The following is a 15,675-nucleotide window of genomic DNA, read 5'->3' as shown; positions in this document are numbered from 1 at the left end:
ATCTGATCTGACTGTTTGATAAATACTAATACTGTACAGGGCAAGATCACAGTGAAGGGTCATCAGACTTCCATTTAGCAACACGACAAATTCATTTCAAGATGGTTTAATGCTTGAGCTTTCTTTTTTGGTAGAGTTTGTTTCCATTGAAACCACTAACAACCATTGTTTCAGAGTAGAATGACCCTCAACCAGAGCTCCCAAGCAACTTTAGGAATAAGTTCAGACTTGTCCCAGTACAAGAACTGATAAGCTTATAATCCAGAAGTCACACAGATCAGGTTTGGCGGGGCCTTAGTGTTTGGCTCGGCCCTACTCGTTGGGGGTCCATAGGGGGTGGGTGGGTGGCTGGTGTCCCTGTCACCCTCCGTCCCCCTGCTGCCCCCTCCCCTGTGGGGGCCTGATCCGCGGCTGCCCTCGGGGCCGGGTTTCCCGGGGGTTCCCTCGCGGTCCTCTTTGGGGGGTGGGGTGGCGCGCAGCTGGGGGGGTGTTACTACGGCAGCCATTGGGGTGTCCCTCCATGCCCCCACGGCCTGGTCCATCAGTCGCGGGGCGTGGCTGGGGGGAGTGGTCGGGCCGGCTGGGGGGGCGGGGGGGATTGGCCCTGCCGCCTCCGCCCTCCCCCCGCTCCTGCGCGCCGGTTGGCGGGCTCTGGTCCTGGTCCTGCCCGGCTGCCTGGCTGTCTGCTCCTGGTGCTGGGCCCCCTCGGCCCTGGTGGCTCCTTTGCCTCTGTCTTGGGGGGCTGTGGGGGCGGTGTTGTGGAGGTGTTCCTTGGGGGGGCTGCGGGATCTCTCCCCCCTCGCCCCCCTTTCCTCCTGCTGGGTGACCTGGGGGTCGTCCTGGGTGCTCCCGCGGTACCTGTATGCTTCCGGTCTGGGTCCTTGGCTTGTCCCCTGGCCTGGGTCTCCCGCAGCGGGTTGGGTCCTTCGGTCTGACTGCTCTCGCGGCCCGGGTGCTGGGCTGAACCGCTCGGCTGATCTGACCCAAGTGGTATCATCTGCACCAGTGGTGGTCTTGTTACACAAATAGAACACAGCACGGCGGCAACCCTCTGCGACCCAAGCTTCAGTAATGATTATGGACATTAAGGGTTGCTTAATCATTAGTATCACCGCACAGAGTTTTTTTGGCGTCATGGTGAGATGGTCCCTCTCCATCTAAGTGTGTTAGGTCTCTCTCTCCTTCTCTTTCCCTGCCCCTTTGTATATCCTTATGTAATCTTTCTTTTACTTTCTCTTATTTTTTTTTTGGCCCACCTAGGTGTGCACGCCCTCTTTTACAGAACATGATATTAGCTGTCAATAAAAGATAGGCCAGAGTTCTAAGAGGGATGGTGATGGTCGCATGCACACAGTCACAAGCACAGAGGAAAAATGTTTTCTTTCTTTTCTTTTGCTGCAAGAATAAATTGCATTAATATTTGACAGTTTGTGACAAACATGACACAAACCAGAAATATATATGCAGACAAGAGAAAAAAAATAAAAATAACAATGCAGAAGTTAAATTTTTTAGAAACACAATGTCTAACCTCATGTTAATCATTTTTTCTCAGAAATGTGAAAATATTTTTTTTCAGAGACAGAGTCAATCACTCAAATTGAGATACTAACAAAAACAATCAAAACAGTTTGATAAGTGAGAGCAACTGTCGGGTGTTTCAGATTCCCCTCCAAGGCAGAGCTGTGAGGTAGACTCACTTTAATTTAGTTCCAATTAAAAGTTTTTGCTGAAACTAGAGAATAAAAACATACAGAAAATAAGGAAGACAAAACACACCATGATAATTTTCTAGGGGAGCGAGCTTATATATTCCCACAGCCCTATGTTTCCACATTTCCTTTTTCATAAATTTGTATCAGATTTTATCCCCCTTTGTCCCAATTTGGTAGCCAATTACACCCAACCTATTATCCAGTAGCAATGGACTACAGATGGAATGTAGCTTTTAGCTTAATCTGATGCGCCCATCTCTTTTGTTTATTGCAAACATTTAATGTAAGTGCGCATTTTAAATAAACAAACTAAACTAAGTAGCACAGAGGCCTTGCATTGACTAGCTTCCAGTCAGATCAGTCGAATGAAGCGCAGCGACACAATCCATAGTTTGCAGTGCATCAATACCTCTGGAAAGCCGGGTTGGCATTGAGAGAGGGTGTAACTTGGATGCTTGGAGTCCAGCCCTCTGGAGGCGTCAAAGGCTCATGGAGGATGCCTATTTGAAAACTCCTCTGCTGCTGCTGATCGAAATAAAATTACTCATTCATTCATTCACTACAAAGTGCTTCCAAAAAAATTGTGTGGGAGGATAGGGCTTAAATTGAAGAGAAATCTAGGAACACAAGACCTAATTTTGAAAATGTCCTAGAAATGTGGGAACATTGGGATGACCCCACTGTTTCTAGACATAATTAACGCAATTTTGTGATATGACAAAATGCTAATGTTGATTCTGAATATGCTTTTGGTCATGTAAAGCTGCAAAATAAGCTCACAGAGCGCTCCAAGGCAGATATAGAAAAGTGCACGATCCCTCTTCCCTGAATCCAAGGCAAAAGGGAAGTCATTGAGTGATTGGCTGATGCTTGGCCTCGCTCAACCTTTATTGATCTACTTCCTGGGAGGGCAAAGTGAAGGACGGAGCCATCAAATGGATATGAGGAAGATGGAAGGAAGAGATGGAGGAGATGATGAGACATGGGAGTGAAATGTTGCGGGAGGAAGAAAAGTGGATGTGGAGAGAGAGGTAGATTGGCAGAAGATTGTCAAAAAAATGTCTACGGTGAAAAAGTGTTGCAAGACAGATGTGGTGCATGTAAAAGGAGGGGAATATTGAAACAGCACATCCAGATTTACATACTGATGTCTCTTAATTTTACTTCTTTTTAGGACCCGCAAAAAATGCGTGCACTCCCTTCTCTGTAACTCTGCACCAACCAAAGTGTTTTTCATCTATGGTAAAAGCTCATCTCTTCACTCAGGAGTGTCAGCGCATCAGTGAAAATACATCACAGAGAGGCGGCAGTCAACTTCAGCCCCAACACTGACAATAAATCTGACGCTGAGAGGGCCTTGTAGGGTGCGTGAAAAAAGTCGTTCTCGCTGATGAGAAAGGTACATGACGCAAAAGGACACTCCATCTAAAATGGGCTTCTGTCAACACGGGGATGGGGGAGATGGAGAAGGCGCAGAGTGAGAGGGACGAGCGGGGGATATGAGAGAGACACGAGATGAGCAGTTGTCTCCGCAGCACAATCATATTCCTTGAGTCCGTCAACAAGACACTCTGAAAAATACAGTTGATTCCAAAAGAGGGATTAAAACTGCAGGGAGGAGTACAACGGAGGAATACACAGAGGAGTAAAAAGAAAAAAAGGAGCTGTTGGAGGTGAAATAACAGCCGCTAGCTGGAAGATGAATTTCTGTTGGCCGAGGGTTCTGCAGGGAATTCAGCACTCACTTGACCTTTGAATGACTCTCCATTTTACACGCATGTAGTGTTGGTAGTAACAATTTGAGCCTTTTTCTGTTGTGGTAACATTTTGTTTCTCTGAACTGAGAAAACTATCTGCAACATAAAACTGAAAACATTAATCTTCTTATGACCTCATACAACATTTCCAAATGTGTGTTTACATCTTCCTTTACAATCCCTGATTTCAATTCCACTTACATTATTTTTATTGTGATTATAATAATAATCAGAATAATTTATAAGACTGATCTAGTGCTATTCTAGATTCTCAAAGACGCTTTGCATGAAGTGCAAAACAGATAAAGGTATAAGATACAATTGTGGATGTTTGGAGGGAGAGAGTTCCAGAGAGTCAGGGTAGCAATGGCAAAGGCTCTGTCCCCCAAGGTGTGGTGCTTGGTCTTGGTGATTGGAGACAGGAGTTTGGCATTTGAGGATCTGAGGCAGCAAAATGGGGAGCAGCTTTTGAGGAGGTTGGTCAGGTTAGAAGGGGTGAGGTTATTTAGGGCTTTAGCAGGATCTTGAAGTGGGTTCTGTGCTGTATGGGGAGCCAGTGTAGGCCCTGAAAGATGGGTGTGATTATGATTATAATTATTATTATTATTATTATTATTATTATTATTATTATTATTATTATTATTATTATTATTATTATCATTATTGTGTGTGTATTGTCAAGTTAATTCAAAGTAGTTTTAGATATGTGTGGATGCTTAATTGTAACTTAGCCTGAATACAAAAGTTAGGTTTAAGCTAACTCTGGTATGGTACATCAAATAGTAATATACATTTTTGTTATGACATGATTGTATTAAATACTTGGCTCTGATTGGTCCAAACCTCATTAAAAAAGTAATTAATTCTCAACAACAAGCGACTTATGAGAACAACTTGACACACTTCATATCAAATCATTCTGCAGAAAAGAGACCTGCAAATTTCACCTCTGCCTGTTGACACTGTGGCAAAAATGTTGGTCCCGTTAGCAATCTTTAATGATAATGATGTCATTATAGAATGCGGCAACAGTTGCCGACATGGACGTGATCACTACATACTCGTATGTCGATGTGTCTTGAGTTGATCTGCAAAACGCTAGAGGGCAGTGTGGTCTCTGTGACAGTCGGGTTGTCTGTTTCCTGTCCCGCTAGGTTTTCTGCTTGCTTTTTCAAAGCGATTCAGAACGTGTTCTGTTATTTTAGAGCTGATACATGTTGCTGTTTATCATACAGTGATGATTACAAGGAAGAATAGAGAGGAGACATCGGAGGAGATTAAAAGCAAAGCCAATGGACGGCGATTCCGCAAGTGCTGTAAATGCAGGAAATACAATGCCGTCCAGCAGACCAACTGCAGGACTTGCCTCTGTGTTGTTTTGACGCGTAGTTACATTGTGGTGGAGATGCAGATCAAGCTTCAGGGGTACACAGACCTCAGCGTGGGCTATGGTGTTGATTCAATGCAGAAGTATCAACCAGGCTTCCAGCTGGTCTTGAGAGTCAAGGAAATAACGACAACCTTACCCAGAAGCTTGTTTAAATTCTCCCCAGCATTGAAAGACCATGTCACCGCTCGACTTTTCCTCTGCTCTACACTTTGTAGATTCAGGATGTCTCAGAAAGTTTCTCACAAGTGTTCTTTTGGTTGTGAAATAAAGTAACAACTATGTTCTCTTCCCTGAGACAAAGGCACCAGAACACAGTGGGACGTTTTTATGTTTTGCAGACAACATCTGTTTGTACTCGCCACTTCACTGATGACTCCTTTGTGAACAAAGGACAGAACAAGCTGGGTTTGTATCTTACCTGCTACTAAAACCTGGGGCTGTTCCACCTATAAGACCCTCCATGAAGGCTGTAAACCACAAGCAGTACTTAACATTATAACAGCAGGTGATGTAACAACATTGAACATATGCTAACAGGGCTAAATGGGGAGCTAAGTTAACTACTAGCTTCAGAAGTTTTCTGTTTAAGCATAACTTCCCGGTTGTTTTGTGACTACAAAGCTGTGAAAATAGTAACATCCACAAGCTGTGTCTAACTTTGTATCACTGGAAAGGCAGCCAAATCGAAGTGGTGAAAAGTGCTGAAATTAGGGTTTCTTTGACGGACACATGTAGAAGATAAAGGAGGAGTTTTTATGAGATGCAAATCATGCAAAGCTATTCTATAGGTGTCCCAGATTGACACAATGAAGGGTGAAATGTTTTAAAAGAGGTCTCCTTTAGTGGAAATGTTCAGTTAAATGTGAATTGCATCAAATAAGCCGACTATTAATGTGACCGTGAACTTAACTTTTCAGTTAATGTCAATTTGTCCTGTAAGGAGGCTGCTAGGAATACAAAGCTAGCCTCGGTGAAGGTACCTGCTCTCAGTTATGCTGCTGTAGGCTCAGGCTGACACACTGGGATCCTGTCTTTCCCTCTCTCTCCCCTCCATCACTTACTTTAACTCTCCCTGTCCCATTAAAGTTACTAACCATAGACCTTTCTGGAGTCCCTGAGCTCCCTTGTCCCGTAAGTTCCTCTGGATCTCTGTCGTAGATGGCTGCTGTGGATGTGCCAGACTCCAGCTGCTACAACTACTACTATCCATCTCACCACTATCATCTCTCTCTTTCTTCATCTCCCTCTATCCATCTCTCCAACTCGGTCTCAGCAGATGTGTGTCTAACATGAGTCTGGTCCTGCTGGAGGTTTCTGCCTGTCAAAGGAAGTTTGTCCATGCCACTGTAACTTGCTAAATACTGCAAGTCCAATGGTGAGAGAAGATCCCTCTGCTTCACGTCTGGTTCCTGTTCCTCCTGTCCAGATTCCTGTCCATTCACTATTAACCAGAAAGCAGAGTCACCCACACATTGTGCTCGTGTTCTTGTGACTGACCACATCATAGGAGCCAGAATAAACTCCCACTTGAGGTAATACAGTATGCTGCTCTGTACAATATAGTGAACATGTCTCCTCTCTGTGATGTCGGCCCAGACAAAGAAAGAAAGAAGCTTTTTGAGTTTGTTGCTCAGATGTGTTGTGATACCAGCAGCCAGCCAGTGTGTTTAATGTCAGCCTCCACAGCTGAGCAATAGGAGGGAGTCTTGAAAGGGAGACCTCTTGAACTTTTTACCTTGGGCTCTGCAGAAATCATTTGAAAAATACAACAGGCTTTTGCACTAAAAAGCAACTGCTTGGAAACCTCCATTTTGCCAAGCTGGTAAATGCAACTGCAACACAATATGTTGTCTTCTCATTTTTCCAGTTTATTTTATACTTTATGTTTCGTGCATTGGACTCCCTGCTGGAGGGGAAGACTTCACGCTTTTCAACAGAGTCAGAATTTGAGGTGATTTCACATTTAGTTTGATCTTTATTTCAACAAGAACAGTTGCAATTTCATCATTAGTTGGCTTGGGGCTAGGTGATGTATTTTCTAACATTTATGATATGCAGGTACATCATTAACTAATCATTCCCCGCTGAGGAGTTCGAATACTCCTTTTTATTTCTTTGGAACTTTGCTTGATTATAAAAAGTGATGTGGAAGGAAGGGAAGGGATTTAAAGTTGGAAGTTTAATTCTTTGCATTTTTTTAAAAGTCCTTCAAACTTCTTAAAGGTTTCGTTTGTACGCTCAAGAGAAAAGCTTTTGTACAGGTTTCACATATTCATATTACTTATTAAAGATTTAATATTCAGTGCATCTAATACACAATGATTTGCGTTTTATCAATTCATAGTTGGAGGTCATAAAGAGTAAAATGATGGCTTCCATTGAGCGCTCTCTGGAGCTGCAGCACGGCTTTTTAATCGTCCATCTCTTCAGAATAAGGCGTATTTATATCAGCAGAGCTTCACGTTGGTGATGTTTACATTTACCTAAACAAGAATCCTTCCCTTTACACCGACGCCAGGATTAAAGTCTATAAAAGTACAGACAGATAAATGTATTTGGATCCGTTCGGGTCAGTAACGCTGCAGTTTGAGGGCTGTAGGGTGAGAAACTCTTCTCCTCATCAGAGCAAAGGTGACTGATATCCTTCGTTCATTATTACTAAGCTAGCGTTAGGTGGTTTGCTATAGTGGTGTCAACAAGTTAGTGCTGGAGTTGTTTACATCGTTGCACGCACACTGACCATGTCAGAACGACATCGACTAAACATACATGAAGTAAAATACTCTGTGTTTACTTCAACTTACAGTTAATGAAATGTTCGCTCAAAGACATGTGGACTCAGATCCTTGTTTTTTTCCTCCAGCAGGGACAGCAGAGCGTCTAATAGAATTAATCCACATCTCCTCCTCTCTGGATTTTCTTTCTAAAATGGGATTCTTAAGAAGCAGAAGTTTAACTATGTGTTTAAAGGTGTTTAAACACATAGTTACAGCAGAGTCCCCTCATTTCGTCACAGGAAGCCTTTATTGCCCTCCAGGGGGACGGGTCCATAAGAGTGTGATGTCACATGCAAATTATTAATTGGCAGGTTAATAAGATTAAAAACAAAATATGTTGTGACCACAGAGATGAAGCAGGGGATGTTTCGGTAAAGCTGATAAATGTATCATACAGGATTTTAATTCAGGAACCTCCACAGCTTAATTTGTGTCACTTTCCTCCATTCTTCAGACCGACTATGAAACTATGCTATCAGAATATTACAACATATTTAAATTCTCATTTAAGCTCCATTTAATTTAATTAATCAGAGCAAAGGACCTGAGAAAATGACATGCATAAATTACAAGACTCAGAGCCGTTCCGAGGCATTTCTTTCTCCACCGCAGTGAGAAACAGCAGGACCGGTCCAGCGCCTTGGAACCATTTTACAGCAGCCGTGTCACAAAGCTCCCTCGGCACATAACAATTTGTAATTTGTAATTACAAGGATTGCTTGAAATGACCTCACTGGGTGACAATTTATTCCCAAAATCCAATTATTAAAGCGTTGAAGCCTCCAGCTGACAGATCGCAATTCTAAAAGGAAAATATGGGAAAGAGAACACACAGGCGTCGCTTTGACGAGGTCAGATGTCGTGAAAATACTGACAGCTACTGGAAAAAGTCATCATTTTGATGCATCTTCAAAATTCAGCTTTAATTTACTTATATGGAGTCGTCCAGTTGCCATACAAATCCGATTTGTACCCCTAACCCCCACAGTCCATGTGAAATCTCTGATGTCCCATCCTGCCGATAAAGAATGAGAACAGAGAGCAAATTAAGTAAAACACCAAAGCAGAGACGGGGGAGTGGTATCTGTCACTGTCATCCGCCACATCTGTCACCACTCATCAATAACTCTCAAAGCGTCGCTCTCTGCTTTTAATCAGATCCTCCACCATCCACTCCGTTTGTCTCACAGTTTGTTCCCACACACTCCCAGTTTTGTCTCGACAAGCTGGCATGCTGTGACTTATGTAACAGACCCTGTTTGAGAGCAGCGCAAACTAATATACATGCATCAAAATTCATATCTGTGGCAGGAGCCCTGAATTATTTGTGCAGCTTTTACAGCGCAAATTGAATCTCACAAAGATGTGTGTTTTGCTGCGCGGGTCCATCTATCTTTGTCTGCAGCAGTAATTAGATTATCACTGAGTTGATGAGCTCACATCACTCGGCCATCCACTTATTGAGGTACAGTATGTACACACTTACACTTATATACCCTCATGCTGCTTTTTCCTAGCACGCAAGCTAAAAACAGCACAGAAGAAACACAACTCTCAGAGGGAATATTCAAGTGGTAGTAATATGCTTCAGTGAATGTACCAGATGATCTATGGCAGAAAACAGATTCAAGTGAGGAAAATAACATAATTTTACAGCTACTCCAAAATTGTCTAGTTTCTTTTTTCACAAACGTCTAATTGTTTTAGGATGAAAGAATAATTTATTTCAGGCAACTTATCACCTAAAAATAAGAAACAACAACTTGATAACAAGGTAGAGTGCAAAGCTAACAAGTATCAAAACCAAGCGGCAACCTCCGGTCTAAAAATATGAGTCAATGCGGAAGTGTTAGAAGCTGCAGTTCATCGAGGATCCGCTTGAGGCTGGCTCCGGAAGTACCGGAAGTCACATACACATGAATGGGAAAAAGACGATCTTTGCAGCATTAATAAACACGTTTACAGCCTGGTACAAAAGACGAGTGTAGTCTGAATAGCTCATTTCTCGATGTCCTCTCACTGTGAGGGGGGTGAATTTTTTTCTAATTCGGCAATTTCGAAGTTATTGAGATTACTAGTCTTCCAATGAGAGGCACAGCTGCCTGCAGGAACACTGCAGCTGTTGGCTATGAGGCTCAAAGCCCGCCTCTTTACATCACACTGGCTCGACAGAAGCAATATGGCTGCCGCTCCCGATTGGCTTCAAAACCGCGTTCAGAAACAGACGGGTGACGTCACGGATACTACGTCCATATTTTTTACAGTCTATGATCAAAACACACCTCTGTGAGAAACTTCCTGTTTGTGTCGATTTTGGCGCCCCCTACAGTCAAAGTAGTAGTCTTATTTTTCTTGTCCCCCTTGTGTCTCTTTATAATCTAATGTTCTGTCACTGAAATGGATCTGGTCTCACCTCTGTTCATGTAAAGTCACTGCGAAACTTAGCTATGTGCTGTTACATCAGGCGATTGAGAATTGTTTTAACACCTACCCTCTCACAGCTGTTTAAAGCATTAACAATGACATAGAATCGCATATTCTCCTTTCAGATGGTCTGGTTTGTTTTTCTGTCATAAAGAGGCATCAATTTTAATTTCAGTAAGTTTCATTTATCTCTAAAATGTCTTAAAAACATGGGGTGAATATTTAAAAGTCACTTTTTTTATCAAGTTAAGAGAAATATTTGTGATATTCTTCACATTTATTTTTGTTGTACAAATATATTCAAGATAATGACACTGTTTAATCTAAATGTTAAATGTAAATGTTAAATCTAAATTTGAAATATAAATGTTCAACTTTAATCTAAATGTTAAATGTAAATGTTGAATCTAAATTTGAAATATAAATGTTCAACTTTAATCTAAATTTGAAATATAAATGTTAAATCTAAATGTTAAATGTTGCTCTGTGATCTTAAATATTTAGCTAATATGCAAACTCACACTGCCGCCCAGAGGAAGTACCAAAATAAAAGCTTCATAAAGCAAGATATACAGATATACCAACCATAATCTGTCAGTACTGACTCTGAGCGTTGTAAACTCCAAAACTACCTTTCCAATATTTTGTGAAGCATTTATTTTGGTATTTCCCTGGGCGGTTATGTGAATTTGCATATTATCTCAATTTTTAGGATTAAAGAGCAACATTTAACATGTAGATTTGACATTCACTATTGATATTAATATTTATTATTAAGATTTAGAATTTAATTTTAACAGTGATGTTATCTCAAGTATAGTTGTCCCCAAAAAAATTAAAAAGATCACAACTATTGCTCAAATGAAATTTAAAAAGTGACTTTAAAATATTCACAGCTCAATGTGGAGAAATATTTCTTTGTAATTTTCAGTGTGCACAACTTTAAAAACTGCTCCCCATACAACGCCAGCTAAAAACCTCTCACAGTGGCTTTAAAGTACCAAAAGTTAAAGCACCAAGCAGGCAGAATGGCACATTTTCATTTTAATATTGCACTGATTATTGATGGATTAATAATGAATTCATTGCTTTAATGTTGCAGCTTGTGTCAGAGAATGGAGGCAGTTTTTAGCATTTGTTTTGAAGAAAATGTACACCCTATCATCAAGCTATGTTTCCTTATTACAAATTTATGAGCAAGATTGTCTTAATTTTTGAGAAATAAAAAGTAAAACTGTGAAAAAAAACAGCTACAAATTGCTTGTGGATAAAGGTTTTTTTTCCCCCTTGTTCTATTGGGTTGCATCTTAGTATTGGCAAATGTTACATCAAAGATCCAGATGCTGTTCTGTGATGAAAGAATTTGGTTTTAGTATATCCTTTTTTAGTTTTAAAAACAAGATATTTCCAAATATTTATGTCAAAATAAATGACTGAAGTGTGACTTTAAGCCATGCAGCTTGTGTTGCACTAAAAGGTGAACAAATGGAAGCTTTAAAGGTGACATACCACGCGTTTTTCATCAATATGTATTGGTCTAAGAGGTCCCCAAAACATGTCTTTAAAGTTTATGCTCAAAAAAACACTTTGAAATCAGATTTTGGCATGCCTGAAATGCCCTCTTCTTCAGTCCTCCTCAGGACGCTCTGTTTTCCCTCTGACCACGCCCCCTCAGGAAGTGGATGTGCCTCGGCTGTCCAGCATGTTGATCTAATGTTTACATGTTGGCTGAATATACACGGCTGCTCAGAGATCACGTTACTTCAACCCTCTGAATCTGATCCTGACGGAGAGGCGCCTGTAGCAGGACCTTTCTGAAGGATTGGTCACAGATTTAGTGTTTCTTGTTGTTTTATTTATCAGTATGTAGACGTGTGTCTTGGTACACAGCTACGAACATGTAGCTATGTGGCTATGCTAACTAGCGCTAGCACTTATCCATGATAAATAAAAATCATCCACTAGATCTTCACATCTGCAGACGTGGGGAGTAAAACCGACCTCTGCCGGAAAGGCAGCAGGACCTTTTCTGAAGGATTGGTCACATATTCTGTGTTTCTTGTTGTTTTATTTGTCAGTATGTCGACGTGTGTCTTGGTACACAGCTACAGCTACGACATGTAGCTATGTAGCTATGCTAACTAGCGCTAGCACTTATCTATGATAAATAAAAATCATCCACTAGATCTTCAAATCTGCAGACGTGGGGAGTAAAACCGACCTTTGTGTTTATTAAGACAGCCTACAACTAGCATGCCTCCCTCCTAAGCTCCTTGTTAGCACACATTTGTGCAGGTAATGAAAAACGGAGGGGGGATTCAGTATTAGTTTATACAGTCTATGGGCTGAACAAGCTCCGAGCTCTGACTCCGTGACAGACCAGATATTGTTGTTACGTAACAAAAACACGGAAGTCTGAAACGGCTCGTTTCACACACATTTACAGAAAGGTGGAGAAATCAAAACAGGGGCAGAATGGATTTTTTTTCATTCTCAGGGGGTTCGTAGACATGCCAGGGACACATATTTCAGGTAGAGAACCATTAAAAAGTCCATTTTGCATGATATGTCACCTTTAAGCACAGTATCATAAATGTATATAGAGCCTAAAGGTTGAGAGAAAAAGAAGTAAAGAGACCCCTCGAGAGAAAGCGAGAGAGAGCCAAGTGAATAACAGAAATGACTCGGAGGAAGTACAGAGCAGATCTCACAAAAGGCCTCTGAGAGTTATTAAGCTATTGATCAGTATGACTATTGATGACTCATCCTGTTTGTACCAGTTCCTCAGACCAGAGTTAATCAAACTAAGCCTGATCAATACGCAACATAACAGCAAAAAGCAAGAAATATTACAGTCCAGGATGTGCAGTGTTTTCAGAGCTCAGTAATTGAACAGAATTAAAGTTTGAATCAGACAACTGGAACCTCCTGTGTCTGATACCGCTGTGACACAATTATAGTAATTCTTCAGCACTATTAGAAAGTTTTACAAGCACTTCTTTGTATTCAAAAGCCTGCTTGGAAACCAAATTATGTTATCTGAAATGTCAATTTTCTCTTTTGTTCACTTTCATCAAAAGATTATCTAAAGCTTGTGTTAGAGGAACATTAAACAACATTTTCACATTTGAGTCGCATTAATGTCTAAGAAGCACTTCTGAATACACAGGCTAGGTCAGCGCAAAGGATAATGAAGAAAATTCTGAAATGTAATAAGAAAAATCTCAGGTTGAAGGTCAAAGCCTGAAGATTAAACTTGAAAGTAAGATTTTGTTGAAAGCACAGAAAGGAAAGAGCATTTAATATCAAGAATCTTATCTCCACAGAAGAAAGTGAAAAACATGGATTTGACCACATCTCTCTGGCAGGCGTCCGTCTGTTCTGATTGTGTAACTTATGCAGGACATGATTCCAGTTCACAGCTGGCTCTCAAAACAATCTTTCTTCAAACATGGGACAATCCATCTGGCCTTTTCATGCTATTCTGTGCACACAAAAAAGAAAAAAAAGTGGGAGTAACACATCACAGGAAGAGATTAGAAAGATGCTATCTACATCTGTGCATAGCCTCATCCAAACTATTAATCAAAGATTCATTTCCCACTTCATCATGAGGACTGTTAATTCCTTTAGGAGATGAGAGCATTACTACATATTTACCTCTGTAAGCTCTTCATTTTTCACAGATTTAAGGCAGCATAGTGTCAGAGCTCACAACAGACCGGCAGCTCCACTTTGTTCTAAAAGCATTAGTCTCTTAATCTCTTCTTCTTCTCTTTTTTTTTGTGCATAGGGCGACAGGAGTGGTGCAACTAAGCCACAAGCGCTCAACGAGTTGAAATGGGGAATAAATCAAATCTGCTCAAGCAGCTTAAAGATGCGCTAAGATTGCAGGCGATGCTGAAGCTGCAGGAGTCCACTTTTGCTTGTTTATGAAACGTGCGTCTCGCCGATGATCAGGCTGTATGGATATTGTGAATAATTTGTTTAGAACGACACAAACAAATGTCTGTGTTTAGTGATTGCTAAGCTGTTAGTGTAATGACAAACCGGCAAACAACAGGTGGTCCACCTTCCCTTTTCACAAAGAATAATCCTGCAAGTTTGATTTTCATTTTAATTGCTAAACCCACCTTAGCGGGCGTTAATCCATAAACAGAGCAGTGTTGTTTCTACCATGCAGTCACTCGCTAATAATGTTTGCACCATTTCGCGCACTCAATCCATAATTGCAAATAAGGCGGTGTTGATCGGGAGCACCTTGAAATTGATTGTTTTAGTCACAAACTCTGATATGACTCTGTTAACATGTCACAGTGACACACAAGGACAATTACTTATATTGGCCGTGCACATATGGGGTAGTTAGTCAGCCAATTACAAGCAGGCGCCTCTGTCCTAGATCTTGAAGGATAATAGAGGCTGTAATTATGATGTGTTCATTTTAATGGGGTTTTATTGACAAGCATGGAAGTGGCTCAGCCTTCACCCCCCAATTGCGGCTGCTTATGAAAACAGCTTTGCAACTTAATTAGATTTGACATTGTTTGACTCCATGACAAAGGATACAGGTAGGTATAGGGGGCCATAAGGGTGCAGGAATGTTGTGTAATCAAGCTGTTTACGATGAATCATAAAAGAAAAACAGATCAATATTCACAGTTAGCTTACATTACAAAAAACAAAGTTGCTTATAGCAGTAGAGAGAAGCTAGAGCAGAGACATTTTTGGATAACTGGTGCTGATATAAAGAGTCGTAAGTCTTCATATTCATGCTGCATAATCTTCACTGAAATGTTGTGATTTTCTTGAGTTTTTGCCTCTGCAGAAACTCACTCTGTCTTTGGTTAAAGTGCTTTTAATGTTCTCCCTCTGAGCTACAGGGTCACCCTAAACCAGAGCACTGAAGATTTTAAAACCAGAGTTAAGGGCCATTTGACCATGCACATGTCTCACAGCTGAAAGCTACTTATTTAGGGCCTGTGTCCACTAATGGCATTTTTTGTGCTGGCAGCGCACATGACCTCAGTTTTAGAGCACTAGGTTACAAAAGTTGTCCTGTGGCACTTTCATTTCCCCTCATAGTGACCATTAGGTCAGTTTTAAATTCCCCTGTGTGCTTTAAAAACAACAGATAAATACTGTGTCACAGCATCAGCACTAGCTCCAGACCTGGAAAATGAGGGTGGTAAGTGTCTTTACTCTGACCTCTGCTAGTGTTTGTGCAAAAGATAAAATCAGAACTGTTGCCTCTTCTTTATTTGATTGGTTAGAGATGAAGAAGGGGCCAAGACGAACACAGCAGTGTTCCAGATTTTTCTGAACTTCATTGTTTTTGTATTGAAAAGGCACTGCAAGCACAAAAAAATAAAGCCATAAGTGGACACATGCCCTTATTGTTAGATGTCATTTAGCAGTAGCTCTATGAATGCACGTTAGAATCTATCACAGTGTAAACAGAAACAATAGATAACTGGGAATTGTTTGTTAACATTACAATTAATAAGTAAGTTAGAACTTGCAACTTTAATACCACCTCACACTACAGTCTGCATCCCGCTGCTCTTAGCTTTAGGTGCACATTAGCACCTTCATCAACCATGTAATAGACC

This window comes from Notolabrus celidotus, chromosome 3 (genome assembly GCF_009762535.1).
Source record: "Notolabrus celidotus isolate fNotCel1 chromosome 3, fNotCel1.pri, whole genome shotgun sequence".
Lineage (NCBI taxonomy): Eukaryota > Metazoa > Chordata > Actinopteri > Labriformes > Labridae > Notolabrus > Notolabrus celidotus.
This window is presented reverse-complemented; position numbering follows the sequence as displayed.